This window comes from Lepus europaeus, chromosome 11, assembly GCF_033115175.1.
Source record: "Lepus europaeus isolate LE1 chromosome 11, mLepTim1.pri, whole genome shotgun sequence".
Classification (NCBI taxonomy): Eukaryota; Metazoa; Chordata; class Mammalia; order Lagomorpha; family Leporidae; genus Lepus; species Lepus europaeus.
This window is the reverse complement of record NC_084837.1, coordinates 61853194-61869977: the sequence shown is the minus strand read 5'-3', so window position 1 is coordinate 61869977 and position 16784 is coordinate 61853194. Positions and strand designations below refer to the sequence as shown.

The following is a 16784-nucleotide window of genomic DNA, read 5'->3' as shown; positions in this document are numbered from 1 at the left end:
CTGGAGGACCACAGCTGGAGCCAGCAATTCATACCAGGTCTCTCCTGTGAGTTGCAGCAACTGCTTGAGTCATCACTGCTATCCCCCAGGATCTGCATTGACAGAAAGCTGTAAGCAGGAGCAGGCACCCTAATGTAGGATATGGACAACTTAGTGTCTTAATTGCTAGGTTAACATCTGCCTCTTTGCTAATAAGTTTAGCTGATTATGTCAGCCAAATTTTGGGTTAAACTTGAAAATCATAGCTTAATCATACTGTAGCATTTCATTGAAATGTCCTCATGTGTGTTATTCAGAAACATGCAGAAGGGGCTGGTGCTATGGTGTAGTAGGCATCCCATGTGGGCACTGGTTCGTGTCCAGACTGCTCCTCTTCTGGTACAGTTCCTTGCTTATAGCCTGGGAAAGTAGTGGAAGATGCCTCAAGAGCTTGGGCCCTGGTACCCATGTGGGAGATTCAGAGGAAGCTCCTGGCTTCAGAGTGGCTCAGCTCTGACTGTTGTGGCTATTTGGGGAGTGAACCAGCAGATGGAAGACTTTCTCTCTCTCCCTCTCTTTCTGTTACTCTACTTCTCAAATAAATAAATAAATAAATAATTCTTAAAAAAATGAAACATGCAGGATATCTGAGGTGTGTCATGGGGCCTCACCAATTCTGGATGATGGCCAGCTGCCGTGACATTTCATTAAAAAGCTTTCTTGTTCTTTCAGATTAATCTCTCTTTAGTAAATTGTTGTAGAAGAAAAAGATCAGTGAGAAAATTCAGAGTTTTTTTTTTCAGATGAGATATGTTCAGCAAACAAGTACTTCATTAGATAGCCACAGATGGCTGATTACAATAATTTATTTTCTTTATCCTTAAACCGCATTCAATTCAGAATTATGATAAATATTGAGGTTTTCCAAAACAAATCCTTAATGCTGGAGATCTTAAGACTGATCCAAATTCCTGGAGAGCATTGTATACTTTAGCTCTTCCATGACAAGCAATCTTGGAAGTTTTCTTTGCCATCAAAAGCTTTTTCTGTGTGTGGGAGTGCAGGGTGGGGAAGGGATTTGTAGGAAAGGACTTGCAGTGAGATATAAGATTATTTTCCCAAGGAGGATTTTTATTTTACTGGTGTTGTTTTGCTATCCATTTTGGGCAATATTTACTTGAAAATCTCAACATCGGATGAATTCTAACTTTTTTATGCATGAATAATTTTTTTTGTTACGGAAATCCCTATGGTGGAATTAAAGAAAAACATCATAGAAACTTCAAGAGGGCTCTTCAGAACAACCCAGACTTGAGACTTGAGCTAAACACTTCTCTCAAAGACTCTCTGAATTTATAAAGACGGCCCAGAGAACACACATTTGGACGCATGCCCAACACTGTGTTAGGTGATGGTTGCTGGAAGGAACATGAAACACTGTGATGTAGTGTGGGTTCTCAGGGCCCTTCTCAGAGGGAATAATGAGGCAAATATGGAGCCAGATCGCCTGTGTCTGAGACCCTGCTCTGCCCCTTCCTAGCAGTGGGACCTGGGGAAAGTAGCCAGACCTCTCTGTGACAGTTTCTTCTTCTCTGAGAGAGGATAATAATAACGTGTCTTGTAGGGATGAATGGAAAGCACTTTCCAGTGCCTGGACATACAGAAGGAGCTCACTGTGTATCAGCCATATTCTTCCTCACTGTGCTGGAGAAATCAAAGCTTAGGCATGCCGTGCCAGAGAATGGGGCAGCACTGTGTTCTGCTGAGTATAAGATTGTTAAGGCCACTCACCAGGAGAGTTAACAAAGAGGAACCAGTGTGGGCTGTGAGATTCTGGAAAGAAAGAAGCAATAAGGGACAGAGCTGGATTTTGAATATTTGAAAGTAAACTTAAATCTTAACCTAATTTTTCCCTATTTGGTTTTTAATTAAGGAGAAAAATTCATTATAATTCTTGGTACTGTTTCCTTAAATAGAGTTAAGGACAAATAAGACATTTTCCTTTGGTGTATGCATCACTTGTTTTTTATTCACTCAACGGCTTTTTAGGGGCTCTATTCTATATGTTGGAATGAGCGAATGAGGCAGGCAAGAATCGAAGCTGTGGTGTCTGTTTTCTAATATTTTAATAATGTTTCTTATGCACCCCAAGGTTCTTTTCAGATTCCTTGTGTTTGGTTTATTCCTTCTTTTAAAAACCATTTATGGTGAAAAATTTCAAACATACACATTTGCCTCTCTGCCAGTAACATCGCCTTAATTACTATAGCTTTATATTAAAATTTAGAATCAAGCCATTTAATTTCTCTGTTTATTTTTTTACCAAAATTATTTTATTATTTTGCATTTTCACATAAGTTACAGAATAGGTTATATCTACAGAAAATCATTCTGAGACTTTAATTGGGATTATATAATTCTATAGATCAGTTTGGTGAGAACCAACATCTTTATTTCATTGAATCTTCCAAGCCATTAACATAATATACCTCTTTATTTAGTCTGATCTTTCAGGAGCATTTTGCTGTCTTTAGCATATAAATCCTGTATATGCTTTTTAAAATATTTATTTTATTCAAAAGGCAGAGTTAGAGAGAGAGGAGGGGAGAGACAGAGACTCAGAGATCTTCTATCTGCTAGTTCACTCTTCAAATGGCTGTAGCAGCTGGAGCTGGGCCGATCCGAAGCCAGGGGTCGGGAGCTTCTTCTGGGTCTCCCATGTGGTTGCAGGGGCTCAAGCACTTGGACCATCTTCTACTGCTTTCCAAGACCATAACAGAGAGCTGGATCGAAAGTGGAGCAGCTGGGACTTGAATTGGCGCCCATATGGGATGCCACACTGCAGGCAGAGGCTTAACCTACTGTGCCTCAGTGCTGGCCCCTGTATTTGTTTTTTGAGTACTTATTTAATCATTTTAATTTTTGGAACTATTATAAATGGTTTTTATTTATATTTGTACATTACTAGATGTAGAACTATGATTTTTGTGTGTTGACTTACATCTTGTCAACTGGCTGAAGTCGCTTGTTATTAGTTCAGGAGGTTCCCCTCACTCTGGATTCCTGGGGTTTTTCCCCAGAGCTAATCATGTTGTATGTGAAATATATCACTTTTATTTACTTCCACTTTGTATGCTCCTTATTCCTTTCCCTTGCCTTTTTCCTTATGCTGGCTAGATCTTTCGATACAGCAGTAAGTGGGTGCTTTTTTGCCTTGCTCCTGATTTTAGGGGGAAACATCCAATCTTTCACTGTTAAGTACGATGTCAGATGCAGATTTTCACAGGTTGAAGAAGTAACCTTCCATTTCTAATTTGCTGTTTTTAATTTTTATTTGTTTATTTATTTTATCATGGATAGATGTTAAGCTTTGTCAAAAGCTTTTCTACATCAATTGCTTTTCTCTCCCTTTTAACTGCAAATTTGGTAGACTACATTGGTTGGCTTTTGAATACTGAACTTGTGTTACATTCCCATGACAAATTCCACTTGGTTGTGGTTTGTGTCAAGTTTTCTAGTTCCAGTTGGAGATGTCTAATGATGGAGCAGCTATATAGGACATAGACTTGTGTTTGTGCCATTCACTTCTGCTGACCTGGCCTGCTTCCCAAGAAGCCGCTCGGAACTAGCCATGCCTCTATTGGCAGCATGCTTTCCCTCCACCTTTTCTGCCTGTGTATATTTACTCATTTTCTGTCCTTGCTTTTTCTGGACCAGGATCTTTCATCAGCTGGAGTCATCTTTGGGCATTCCTTTCTTACTTTAATGCATGAGTTTATAGCAAGAGAGTACTGGGATAAATGGTATTTTAAGAAATCAACATTTAGGCCGGCGTCGTGGCTAACTTGGCTGATCCTCTGCCTGCGGCACCCGCATCCCGGGTTCTAGTCCCGGTTGGGGTGCCAGATTCTGTCCCGGTTGCCCCTCTTCCAGGCCAGCTCTCTGCTGTGGCTCAGGAGTGCAGTGGTGGATGGCCCAGGTCCTTGGGCCCTGCACCCGCATGGGAGACCAGGAGGAAGCACCTGGCTCCTGGCTTCGGATCGGCGCAGTGTGCCGGTTGCAGCGGGCCAGCCATGGCGGCCACTTGGGGGGTGAACCAACGGAAAAGGAAGACCTTTCTCTCTGTCTCTCTCTCTCTCACTGTCTAACTCTGCCTGTCAAAAAAAAAAAATCAACATTTATTTAAATATGTACACATCTTTGATTATGGTGTTAAAATTTAAATGATATTAAATAATCATTTTCCCATTTTTTAATCTTTTCATGGGAGCAAGAAAAATATATAGATGTTTTGTCATATGTAGTGTTCTAAGATACGATTTTTAATTGTAATTTATTTTGGAAGGTGATAGAAAAAAAACTAGAGGCAATAGAAATGTTCACTTGTGGTTAACATAATTTTATTGCCTCCCCAGAGGCAAACTTCCAAGGAATCTGTTTCTGTATTTTTGGATCTGGAGACACAACAGGACAGAGATCCCTGTGAAATTGAGCTCTCATCCAGGGAGTCTCAGCATGTATGTCCACCCCCCTTCACCTCCTCCTGGGCAGCACTGAGAATGCCATGGATTGTGGCATGAGCTCACAGTGCCACTTTTTGTTAAGACATCATTTCAGTCTCTGAGCAAACCATTAATAGATGTCAAATGCATGTTATAGGTTTTAGTTCCCAAATAGGGTGAAAAGCAAATGTGTGGGGCTTTATGTTTCCAGCTGCCCCACCCCCCCAATTTTCAAAGTAAAATATGTAGGTTTTGGTTTTCAGCAGGCCACATTTCTTCTAATAAAAACAGTTGGAACAAAATATGTTTTATAAGTATATAAAAATGTCAGACTGTAATGATTTTAGTGCTACACATTTAAAACCCATCACTAATATATAAGATATTAGTATCTGCAAAGAAAGTAAATTATGGAAAGTAAATTATAATATGTCATTTATGTAAAGGAGAAGGTAGTTGGAAACTAATCAGTCACTTTTTTGAAACCATTTTATTTGAGCTTCTATATAATACACTTGTCTTTCAGCTTTCAGTTATTCAAAGTTGCTTACAAATTACTAAACCTTCATATTTGAAATTGGACCCCCCAATTTAAAAAAAAAGCTTATGTTTAGAGAGAAATTGCATTATATGAAAAGATTCTTTTTTTCCTGTGGACTCACTAGAGAAAGCAGCTTAGTTGGTCTGTGTCCAAATTAGTTGTGCTTCCTTGTGCGGTGCTCACTTGGTCCTCTGAGATCCTTTTTGCTTAAAACTGCTAGGGAGCTCAGGAAACAAATCTTTGGCTTGACTTAACAAGGTCACAGTTTGTTAACCAGTATGTTCTGCATGTATTTGGAACCATTTTTATTTTATTTCTTTACCTTTATTTTTCTTTGTCTTGCTTTTGTCACTTGACTCTGCCTGTGTATACTGGAACTTGTTATTATGAGCTGCTTTAAATACACATTATTTTTTACTTGTTGAACTCTTTTTTTTGACAGGCAGAGTTAGACAGTGAGAGAGAGACAGAGAGAAAGGTAGAAAATAAAGGGCCAGTGCTGTGGTACAGCCGGTCAAAGGCCTGGCCTGAAGCACTGGAATCCCATATGGGCGCCTGTTCTAGTCCCAGCTGCTCTGCTTCCGATCCAGCTCTCTGCTATGCCCTGGGAGAGCAGTAGAAGATGGCCAAAGTCCTTGGGCCCCTGCACCTGGATGGGAGACCTGGCTCCTGGCTTCAGATAGGCGCAGTTCCGGCTGTTGCGCCCATCTTGGGAGTGAACCAGTGGATGGCAGACCTTTCTCTCTGTCTCTACCTCTCTCTGTAACTCTATCTTTCAAATAAATAAAAATAAATGTTAAAAAAAGAACAATTAATATAAATTCTACATAAACTGTTCTAGAAGTAGAAGATTAATTGTATACCAGCTCATTTAAGAAAAAAAAAAAGATTATCCATAATCATCATCATCTTCTTCAAAAAACAAAAGCCCACAAAAGCTGTAAAACCCAAAATAAACAAAAAAAAACCTTGTTTTTGTTTTTGTTTTTTTTATTTTTTTTTGGACAGGCAGAGTTAGACAGTGAGAGAGAGAGACAGAGAGAAAGGTCTTCCTTTTTCCGTTGGTTCATCCCCCAAGTGGCCACTGCGGCTGGCGCACCGCGCTAATCTGAAGCCAAGAGCCAGGTGCTTCCTCCTGGTCTCCCATGCGGGTGTAGGGCCCAAGGAGTTGGGCCATCCTCCACTGCACTCCCGGGCCACAGCAGAGAGCTGGACTGGAAGAGGAGCAACTGGGACATAATCCGGCGCCCCGACTGGGACTAGAATCCGGGGTGCCGGCGCTGCAGACGGAGGATTAGCCTATTGAGCCATGGTGCCGGCCTAAAAAACCCTTGTTTAACATGACTTTAAGTTGCATTATATTTGAATGGTAGTAGGAATAATACATATTTTCCTATGTGAACCTTGTGTATATAACTTTTTCTCATTGCTGTGCTCTGATTTGATGTTTTTTTCCTCATTCTTCTCCATCTTGAAGATAATGTCAGTCAAAAGATGTTTTGCGAGAGCGGTCATTGTTCTTCGTACCAGGCAAATGGAACTTAGGGAGATCGTAGCTCACAGCCTGGCCAGTAGTTTAGCATCAAATGGGTCTGTGTTCAACTCTGGGGAACTAGTGACTTCAGCTGATTACCTCTCTTCTGTGGGGCTTGGTTTTCTGGGGATATTAATAATTGCTTGAAACTCTAGCTTTGAGGCCGGTGTTAGCTGTTGTGTTATTTTGAATAATAATTGATTGCTATTTATAGAGAAAACCTGAATAGTCACGGTGGAAGCAAGATAGAAGCTTATTTCTCTTCCATATGTATGGCTAGATAGAAGATCCAGAGCTCACAATGGTTCCGTAGTAATCAAGAATGCAGGTTCTTTGCTACTGATGCTCATATATCTCATGGTCTAGGATGGATGCTATAACTCTGACCATTTCTATCATAATTCTACCAGAGGAGAGATCCTGACTGAAGAATTGCACATAAAATATATACTTACATCTCACTGGCTCAAACTTAGTCAATATGGCTATACCCAGGAGGAAGTGACTGGCTGCGTGGCCAACTGAAAATTCTGATACCATGTTAGAAGACATCAGACATTAGGAGACAGCTTGCAGTCTGTGTCACAGTAGCTACCAGGCTTTTCTCAGAGGTAAAACCAATGATCTGAATATACTGTGCAGGCTTCTGGATTTGGCTTGGCCTGGCCCTGACTGTTGTGGGTGTTTGGAGAGTAAACCAACAGATGGAAGATTTCTCTCTGGTTTCCATCTCTGTCTCTGTTCAGTGTCTCTACCTTTCAAAGAAATATCAATCATTAAATAAAAATTTAAAAAGAGGGAAGTTATGTCTCCATACTCTACCTGTGTCAAGTACTTTAAAATGAAAAAGAAGAATTAGAAAGAATGATTCTTGTTTGGTTATCTATGCATTGATCAGATACCTTTGTAAATTTGTTCATATTTTCATTTTTTATTGTTTTTTGGAATCATGATTGCCAGATGTTTATTAACTTTTGTTTAAAGAACTATATCCTTTTATTCTAAAATTGCTTTCTTTATGCTTCAATACTTCACTTAGTTCTTGAATTTGGGTCCTTATTCTTTACCTTTTCACAGTTCTGTCACTGAATGTTTTAAGAGGTACAGAGTGTTATCTGAAATTAGTCAAGTACTGTGGGAACTTGTTCAAGAGCTTCACTAGTTCAGATTAATATACAGACTTTGGTTACATGTTTATAAACACTGTGATGAATACTAAGATTCCAGCCCCCCAAAGCTGAGGGTTTATTGTCTTATGAATAATAACTTTGGTACCTTGTGGCTATTTCAAGTATTAATGTTAAAATTTGTGTCTGTGACAAATGGGAAATTATATAAGTTAGGGAAACACCTGTGAGGGCCTTGCTAGTGATGACATTATTGCTTTTTTTTTCCTTAAGTGGTTAATATTAACATTGACTAGTTATTAAAATACTTTAGAATAAATATTGTTGTTGGCAACTGTAATTTTCTTACCTCTGGTGATAAGGTAACCTATGGTCGGTTATCAGTTATCAGGTTATCAGTTCTGCACCATCCCAGATACAACAGAATTCTTATTTTTAAATTGAGTTCCATGATTGTCTCAGATGAGCCCATAGCCAGAATTTCGGTGTTAATCAGGGCGGACATTAGTTTCCTCATACCAGTTTGCCAGGGCAACAGGTCAGACAAATGTACGAGGCCTTACAATGTTTTTTCCAGATCTGTTTGGTTTCTAAAGCTGAGTTTAAGGTATTCAGGGTTCTTGGTTGCTTTAAACTTTCATCTTTTTTGATTTTTAAATTAATGTAAGTGGGGCTGGTGCTTTGGCACAGAGGGTTAAAGCCCTGGCCTGAAGTGCCGGCATCCCATATGGGCACCAGTTCTAGTCCCAGTTGTTCCTCTTCCGATCCAGCTCTCTGCTATGGCCTGGGATAGCAGTAGAGGATGGCCCAAGTCCTTGGGCCCCTGCACCCACGTGGGAGACCCGGAAGAAGCTCCTGACTCCTGGTTTCGGATCAGCACAGCTCCGGCTGTTGTGGTCATCTGGGGAGTGAACTATCGGATGGAAGACCTTTCTCTCTGTTTCTACCTCTCTCTATAACTCTGTCTTTCAAATAAATAAAATAAATCTTTAAAAAAAATTAACATAAGTTCTCTAAGCACAGAACCATCTAAAACCTCATGAAAAGCAATCTAGCATATTTTAATTAACAAGAAGAAAAACAAATTCAAAGACATTGAACAGCATAGCCTGGCTGAAGAATGAACCTATTAACCTATTTGGACAGCTGAACATTCAGACAAGATCCACTCTTGCTTTTGAATTCTGTTATGAGACCTTTATATTGAGGAGGCTTTTTGTAGATTAATAATAATTATAATAAAAAGGTTAACAACTGTGAAACAGTATCTAAGAATCAAAAAACTGAAACTCTGTGATTGCTTCTCTGAGAAGCAAGTCTCTCTGTTTCAATTTTCCCAACTTTTGTGGCTGGGTGTGGACAGATTATACAGGGAGGCAAACTCAGGCTGTGTGAGTACAGATTGTTTTCCTATAGCAATGGAATGTTTCCAATGAGGAGGCCATTAGTCTGAGACAGTTATCGTCTTTAGACAGTGATAACATCCAACATCATTAAACAAGGAAAATCTCATGCCATTGATAATAATCGACAGTAACATATTATTTTTAGAAAGTAGAATTTGGAAAAAAACTGTTTTCTGGTATTTATTATTTTAAAATATTTTAGCATATTTTTGTAAAGTGTGCTTCTGGATATGAATGCTTCTATATTTCAGGAAATATTCACTAATATTTACCTTTCCAATGAGATATTTTACTTTCATAGCTATTTTTAAAGCATGTGCTCACTTTGGTGGAGTTGCTCTTGTGGTGTTTAAACTGTGTTTGCATATTTTCCTTAACTTTGTGAATGTCTCGTTTCTGACTTCTAAGACTAAATACCAAAAGCCTTTTTGTGATTGTTGAATAGTTTATAAATAGAACATATACAGGAATAGAGTATGCTTATTAACTAAATTCATTTGTATAATACTAAGTTCTGTTAGTCAAAAATGTTTTCTAAGTATCAATATTGTATCATGTTCCTGGTATACAACATTGAATAAGACCCAGTCCCTGCTCTCAACTCACAGGCTTGTTGGGGGACACACACATACATGATGAAACTCAAACCTGTGCTTTCCAGAAATGTGTAATTTATATGTCACTAACATTGTAAAAATACACAGTAGTTTAAGAAAATAAAAAAAAAAATTTTTCTTATCTGAGACAGTGAATCAGTTTCAATAGCCTCATTTCTGTAACAAGGCATTTATCCACATTTGCATTGTGTTCTCATTTCTGTAGTCTTATGGAGGCTTTTTTTTTTTTAAAGAAAGCTTTTATTTAATAAATAAAATTTCATAAGTACAGCTTTTGGAATATAACGGTTTTTCCCCCCATACCTGCCCTCCCACCCCCACTCCCATCCCACCTCCTACTCCCTCTCCCATCCCATTCTTCATTAAAATTCATTTTCAATTATCTTTATATACAGAAGATCAATTCTAGACTAAGTAAAGATTTCAACAGTTTGCACCCACACAGATACACAAAGTATAAAGTACTGTTTGAAGACTAGTTTGACCGTTAATTCTCATAGTACAACTCATTAAGGACAGAGGTCCTACATGGGGAACAAGTGCACAGTGACTTCTGTTGTTGATATAACAATTGACACTATTTATTTATGACGTCAGTGATCACCCGAGGCTCTTGTCATGAGTTGCCAAGGCTATGAAAGCCTTTTGAGTTCACAAACTCCATCATTATTTAGACAGGGCCATAATCAAAGTGGACATTCTCTCCTCCCCTTCAGAGAAAGGTAACTTCTTCTTTGATGGTCCCTTCTTTTATGGATGGTTTTTAACCTTATCCTCCTAGTGTGGTGATACTTTATGCTACTAACAGAACACTATTCTGACACTTTGAATAGTTAATAAAGAGTACTAATGTTTAAAGATATTGTATTACTCTTTTCTTCTCCTTTTCAAAGGCAAACAACTCTTTCTATGTACTCTTTATACATGTGGATAAGTCATGTAAGGATGCAACCTAAATATTTACAGTAGTGAAAACTCATGTTAATTCTATTATATTTAGTTGGCATATTGTCCTATATCTACTAAGCACTGCCTTAATTAAAAATTCAGGACAAAATAGCATATTTTCCAGTTTTCAAGACAGATTGATTGGCTGCATCCACCTATTGAACAGCTGGTGACCAAAGACAATTATTTGTCAACAGAACACACTAATGGCATTTAGGGAGGGACAAACCACATTTTGGCTGTTATCTGAGAATTGGAAAGGCAAATATGGCTTTCACAGAGCACAGCATGGAGCTGTATTCCCATGTCCAGAACACACAGTCTTTGGGAATAATTATACTATTCACTGCTCAATAGGTTTCCCACATGTGAAGGCTGCCAAGCTCCTCTGGCTTCTAAATTAGGAGCTAAAGGGATTTCCTTACTGGACTCAGAAATGATCTTTGAGCAAATGTATGACCTTCTGCATTCACTCCAAAATGGTCACAGATGGACACTGTACTGAGTGTGGAAGATAAATTATGTGACTGAGCTCTTTTCCAGACTGTGCTTTTTCAGGATAATATGCCCAATATATTTCTGGTCCACCAGAGTTTCTCAAGGCTGACTGAGTGTATGACATTCATCTTTATAAGCAGGCAAACCATTCTGATAAATAATGAGAGATGGTATAACATCTATCACCGTGACTTCTCTTTGTATTTCATTTGATATTGATGAATGCATAATTTTATTTATCAAGTGAAATAAGTAGATTGAATATTATACCATAGGAATTCTGGAGGTTTGGATTTTAAGGGTAATTTTTTAGTGACATAGGGCAAGTTTGATTATTATTTTGATTTCTGATTTAATATGTCCTTAGATTTTTATATTTGAGTTTATATTTGATAAAAAAGTATCTTGATATTGGTTATCTTTTGTTACTTAATTTTCAGTCCATATTATGTTGCTAAAATGTGACTATTTTTGCATGCAGCAGCCTTTTTGAGGGCCATGTAACATTCCATAGTGGGAATATACCTCAGTTTATTTCTGCATTTCCTCACACAGATATTTGTGTAATTTGCAGACTGTTTTATCATGAATATTGTGGCCATGAACATTCTTGCACATGTTATCTGCTATAGGTGCACAAGAGTTTCAATTTTTTTCAATTCTTATTATCATATGTATTTGCCTCTTCCTTTTTAAAAATGTCAATTCAGGTCCTTTGCTCAGTTTTTTTTTTTGGGGGTGGGGTTGAACTTTTTTTACTATTGTAAGAGCTCTTTATATATTCTTGGTACTAATCCTTTTGTGATTATAAGGAAGGCAGATATTCTCTGTATGTTTGTAACTTGTCTTTTCACTTTCCCTAAGGTTAACTTTTGATGATCAAATGTCCTTGCTTTTAACACAAACTAATAAATATTTTATTTTTAAATGAACACTTCTGTGTCTTAAAAAATCATTTTATAGTGAGGTCAGCAAGAATGTTTAAAAAGCATTTTCCACTAAAAATGTTAAAGTTTTGCTTTTGATATTTTTAAGTCCTTGATACATCTGGAGCTAATTTTCTATTATGTGAAATAAGGGTTGGTTTTCATTTTTGTCACATAAATTCACCACTCCCATCATATATTAAAGCTACATTTATGGGTGGGATTTTTTCCTAAGCCATCTTCTGTTCTAATGGTCATGATGTCTGTGCTTTTCTAGAATTGTGTTGTCTTAGTGACCTTCAGAAGAAGTCCCGAGTTCTAAGAGTACAGCTTCCCTCCTTGCTCTTCTCTTTCAGAAGGTCCCAGCTGTTCTCTCATGTGGATTTCTAAATCATCTTCTCAAGTTCCATGAATAGCCCTCTTAGGATATGGATTAGAATTGCATAGAATTTTTTTTTAAGATTTATTTTGTTTATTTGAAAGTCAGAGTTACTAAGACACACACACACATACACACAAAGAGAGAGAGAGAGAGAATGAGCGAGCTGGGCCAGGCTGGTGCCAGAAGCTTCTTCTTGGTCTCCCACGTGAATGCAGGGGCCCAAGCACTTGGGCTATCCTCCGTTGCTTCCCCAGGTGCACTAGCAGGGAACTGGATTGGAAGTGGAGCAGTGGGACTTGAACTGGCACCTATTTTAGATGAAAATGTCACAGGTGGTGGCTTTACCAGCTATGGCACAACACTGGCCCTGTTCAGAATTTTCAAAATAGGCTAATTTGGAGAGAATATGATCTTTATGATATTAGATCATCTTAATATAAATCTAGTTTATCTCTTTATTAGGTATCATTTAATGTCTCCTAATAAAGTTTTAAAAGTTTTTCATTTAAATTTTGCATCTCTTTTGTAAAAATATTTATTCCTAGTTACTTGATATTTTGATGCTGTTATAAGTCACATGATTAAATGATATGTTCTTGCTATTTTTTGCTGGTATGTAAATTTGTGATTAATTTTTATATCCAGTGTTCATCTTGTACCTAATCAGCTTTCTAAATATTCCTTTTCAAAAATAATAATTTACTGGTATATTCTTTTGAACCTTCTGTATTATCATAGTTGACATTTTTATTTCTTCCTTTCCATTCCTTTTGCCTTTTTTGTTTTGTTTTTGGCACTATTTAGAAACTCCATGATAAAATTATATACAAGTAGTGATAATGGGAAATTTTTATTGGTTTTGATTTTAAAGATGGTACTTTCAGTATTTTCCATTAAGTATGATGTTTTTATAGATTAAAAATGATTAAATGAGGTCGAGGTGTTGTGCTGCAGGTTAGGCTATGGCTTAGGACACCTGCATCCCAAATCTGAGTTCCTGGGATTCAGGCCTGCCTCTGCTCTTCCAATTCAGCTTCCTGCTAATGTGCCTGTGAGTCATCAGACAATGGCCTAAGAACTTGTTTTCTGCCACTTGTGGGAGACCAGGATGGAGTTCCTGATCCTTTGCTTCAACCTGGCCCAGCCCTGGCTGTTGCAGGCCTTTGGGGGAATGAATGAGTGGATGGAAGATCTCTCTTTGTGTCTCTCCCTCTCTCCTTATCACTCTACCTTTAAAATAAGTAAATAAATAAATCTTAAAAAAATATAATAGGGTTAAGAATGTTCCCTTCTCTATGCTTAATTTACCAATAATTTTTAAATCAGGGATTTACATAAAATTTTATTGAATGCTTTTTCTGAATCTATTGATATGACATACTTTTTCTCCTTTAAACTCCTAATACATTGGAATAAAAAATAACTAAAAAGCAATATGATTTTAAGATAGACATATATATAATAAAATTATATATTAAGAACAAATTGATCATAAGTATATAATTCCAGAAGCAGTTAACCCAAATGGGATGGAGGAAAACATTTGGTAGATGAAAATTGCTGTCAGTGTTCTAGTTCTTGGGTCAGGTGGGTTCATGAGAGTGTTTTATGTTATCTAAAGCATACAAATATAAGCATAAAACATATATGATCAGATGCAAAAGTAGGTCAGGGACCATTAAGGAGAGATAAGCACATGTGTTAATAACTAAGAATTATGATTAATGTAATTCTGTGGTTAAAAAAAGAAATTTCATTTTGCTTTTATAAGACTGTTTTGTATTTGTTCTTAGGTTAGTAAGATGAGTCTTTTAGCCTGATAAATCTTCCACAATCTCCCAGGTGCAGCCCAGTATCTGCATGTCAAACACCCTGCTCCCTTCCTCAGGTCTGATAACATTTGCATCCATAAAGTCCTTTGTTTCAGACCTTCAAGAGAAGAAGTTTTTCTATTTACATCCAAAAAGCCCTTTGTTCCAAGAGGAGCAGAGGTGGGGAAGCAAGACCCATCTCCTTAAAACCCCCAGCCTCAACTAGACTGCGCGCTCAGCTCTCTGCATCTTTGCTGAGCCGCCCGCCTGGCCTGGCCGGGTGTACTCTCCACTCACCCATGCAGCCCCGCTCTCCCCCAGTCTGAGGGACTGGGCACTCTCTCTCTGGCCCTGTCTGGAGAGGTGCCCATCCGTCCTTACAGATGTTCCTTCTTAATAAACCTTGCTATTTTACCTCCAAAAAAAAAAAAAAAAAAAACCTGTATTTGCTCTTCATTGTCATTGATTAGGTTCCTCATTTTTAGAGATCTTTTTGTTTGTTGTGAGACTAGATGCCATGGCTCACATGTGCACTAGGGTCTGCATATCCTGGGAGTGAAAATTTTCATGTTTATCTCATGTTCTTAGTTGTTTAATTCTACAATTGCTGGGACTAATGGCCCACATTTTGGGTTGACACATTGTGTGGAATGGTCTACAGTATATAGAAGGCCTCTTTTTTCCCTTACTTGGGCTGCAACACTTCTTTATTGAATGTGCCATGAATTTCCATCCTGCTTCATCCCATCCATCTTATCCCATCATGCACTGCTGATGTATGAGACTAGTAGCTAGTGAGGAGGACATTTGGAACATATTATACTGGTTATGAGCAATTGGAATATACTGGGATTTGCAGTGTTGCTCTCATTGCCAGCTATGTGTTCTCTAGAAATTTTAATAACCACTCTAAACACCAGTTATCTGAAAAATCTGTATGACCTTTTCTCTGACATCATTTTGAATGTTAAACTATATCTATTATTACTATGATTATTATGTCACCATCATACATAATTAAAATGCTACTATCAGAGAAGAGAAAGGGAGCTGGGGCTGTGGGGTAGTGGGTAAAGCCACTGCCTGAAGTGCTGGCATGCCATATGGGTACTGCTTCGAGTTCCTGCTGCTCCACTTCCAATCTCTGCTATGGCCTGGGAAAGCAGTAGAAGATGGCCCAATTCCTTGGGCTCCTGCACCCACATGGGAGACCCAGAAGAAGGTCCTGGTTCCTGGCTTCCAATTGGCGCAGCTCCGGTGGTTGCAGCCATCTGGGAGTGAACCAGTGGATGGAAGACCTCTCTCTTTCTCTTTTCCTCTCCTTCTCTCTCTGTGTAACTCTGACTTTCAAGTAAAATAAATAAATCTTTTTTTAAAAAAAAGAAGAGAAAGGACAACACTACTAGTAGTGAAGGTGACAGAATGAGTAGCTTTTCTAGGACTATTTGGGAATGGACCTGGCTTAGTAAAAACAATGAGAAAGCTCTGAAGGAAGTAGGTGAAAATCTCATTTACTGACCCTGTTTCATTTGACATAAATGTAAGCAGAGATTTCACCAAGATAACCCAGTTTCTAGTTTGAATTAAAACAGTTACAGTGAAGTGACAAAGGAAACTTGTCCTTTGAGGAAGAAGGTGGAGTGTGGGGAGAAAAGACATGAGGAAAAGGCATTAAGAGCTGCTCAGCTGGACAATGCTATTGAAAAGTAGTTCTGGGAAGACTGAGACAAGAGCCATACGGTGTCATCTACAACTTCCCCATTCATGCATTTGACAAGATCCTGAACAACAGGGGGCAGAGAGTAGCTCTTCAAATGCTGAGGAAAAAGACGATGATGAAGGTGTGGGAAAAGAGAATTAGCGGAAGAGGATGAGGTGGAGGAGAGGGACCTAAGTGATTGTGAGGATGTGGATAAACTGGGTGCCTCCAGTAGTGACCAGGATAGTACATCCTTCAGTGAAGAGGAAGAAAAGGCCCTTAATGCAAAACACAAAGGCAAAACAAAATGAGCCTATGTAGAGACAGATTATGAGCAGCAAACAAGGCTAAAACCACCTGATTTTCATCAGACAGTTCCAAACAGGAATGAACATGTTGAGCTGCTTTTATCTTAAACACACTCTTCCAGGCTTTGCTCTTTCATATTATATTTAACACAATATTTGTGCTTCTAGTGTTTTATTGCTTCATCTGGAGTGAGTGGAGGGTGCCTTAATTTATGAAGAGTACTTTCATAGCATATGTGTTGAAGTAACAGTTTAAGCCCATGAAGCTTAACAGATCAGTTCTTGAAGCTGTGAGTGTAAATAGATCTCTAAATGTTAAATGCTAAGTTCCTTGCTGTCTCTTTTTCTTCCCAAACTTCATTAGGAATGGCAGAACTTCCATTTTTTTCCTGTTCTCTTTTCCCTGCTCCTCTGAGGATAAGAGGCAAGAAAAAAGGAAAAAGAAGCTCTAACTTACAGTATTTCGTGTAAAAATACATTTTCCTTAAATGACTCCATTCATATCA

General features: G+C 38.3%; 1 protein-coding gene and 1 pseudogene across 5 annotated transcripts in view; both read left to right on the top strand.

Moving 5' to 3' along the window:
- The window catches only part of FSIP1 (fibrous sheath interacting protein 1), a 217411-nt gene that overhangs the window by 117022 nt on the left and 83605 nt on the right, over positions 1-16784 (top strand). The gene's annotated exons all lie outside the window — the stretch shown is intronic.
- On the top strand, positions 15694-16281 carry LOC133769717 (protein MAK16 homolog; annotated as a pseudogene).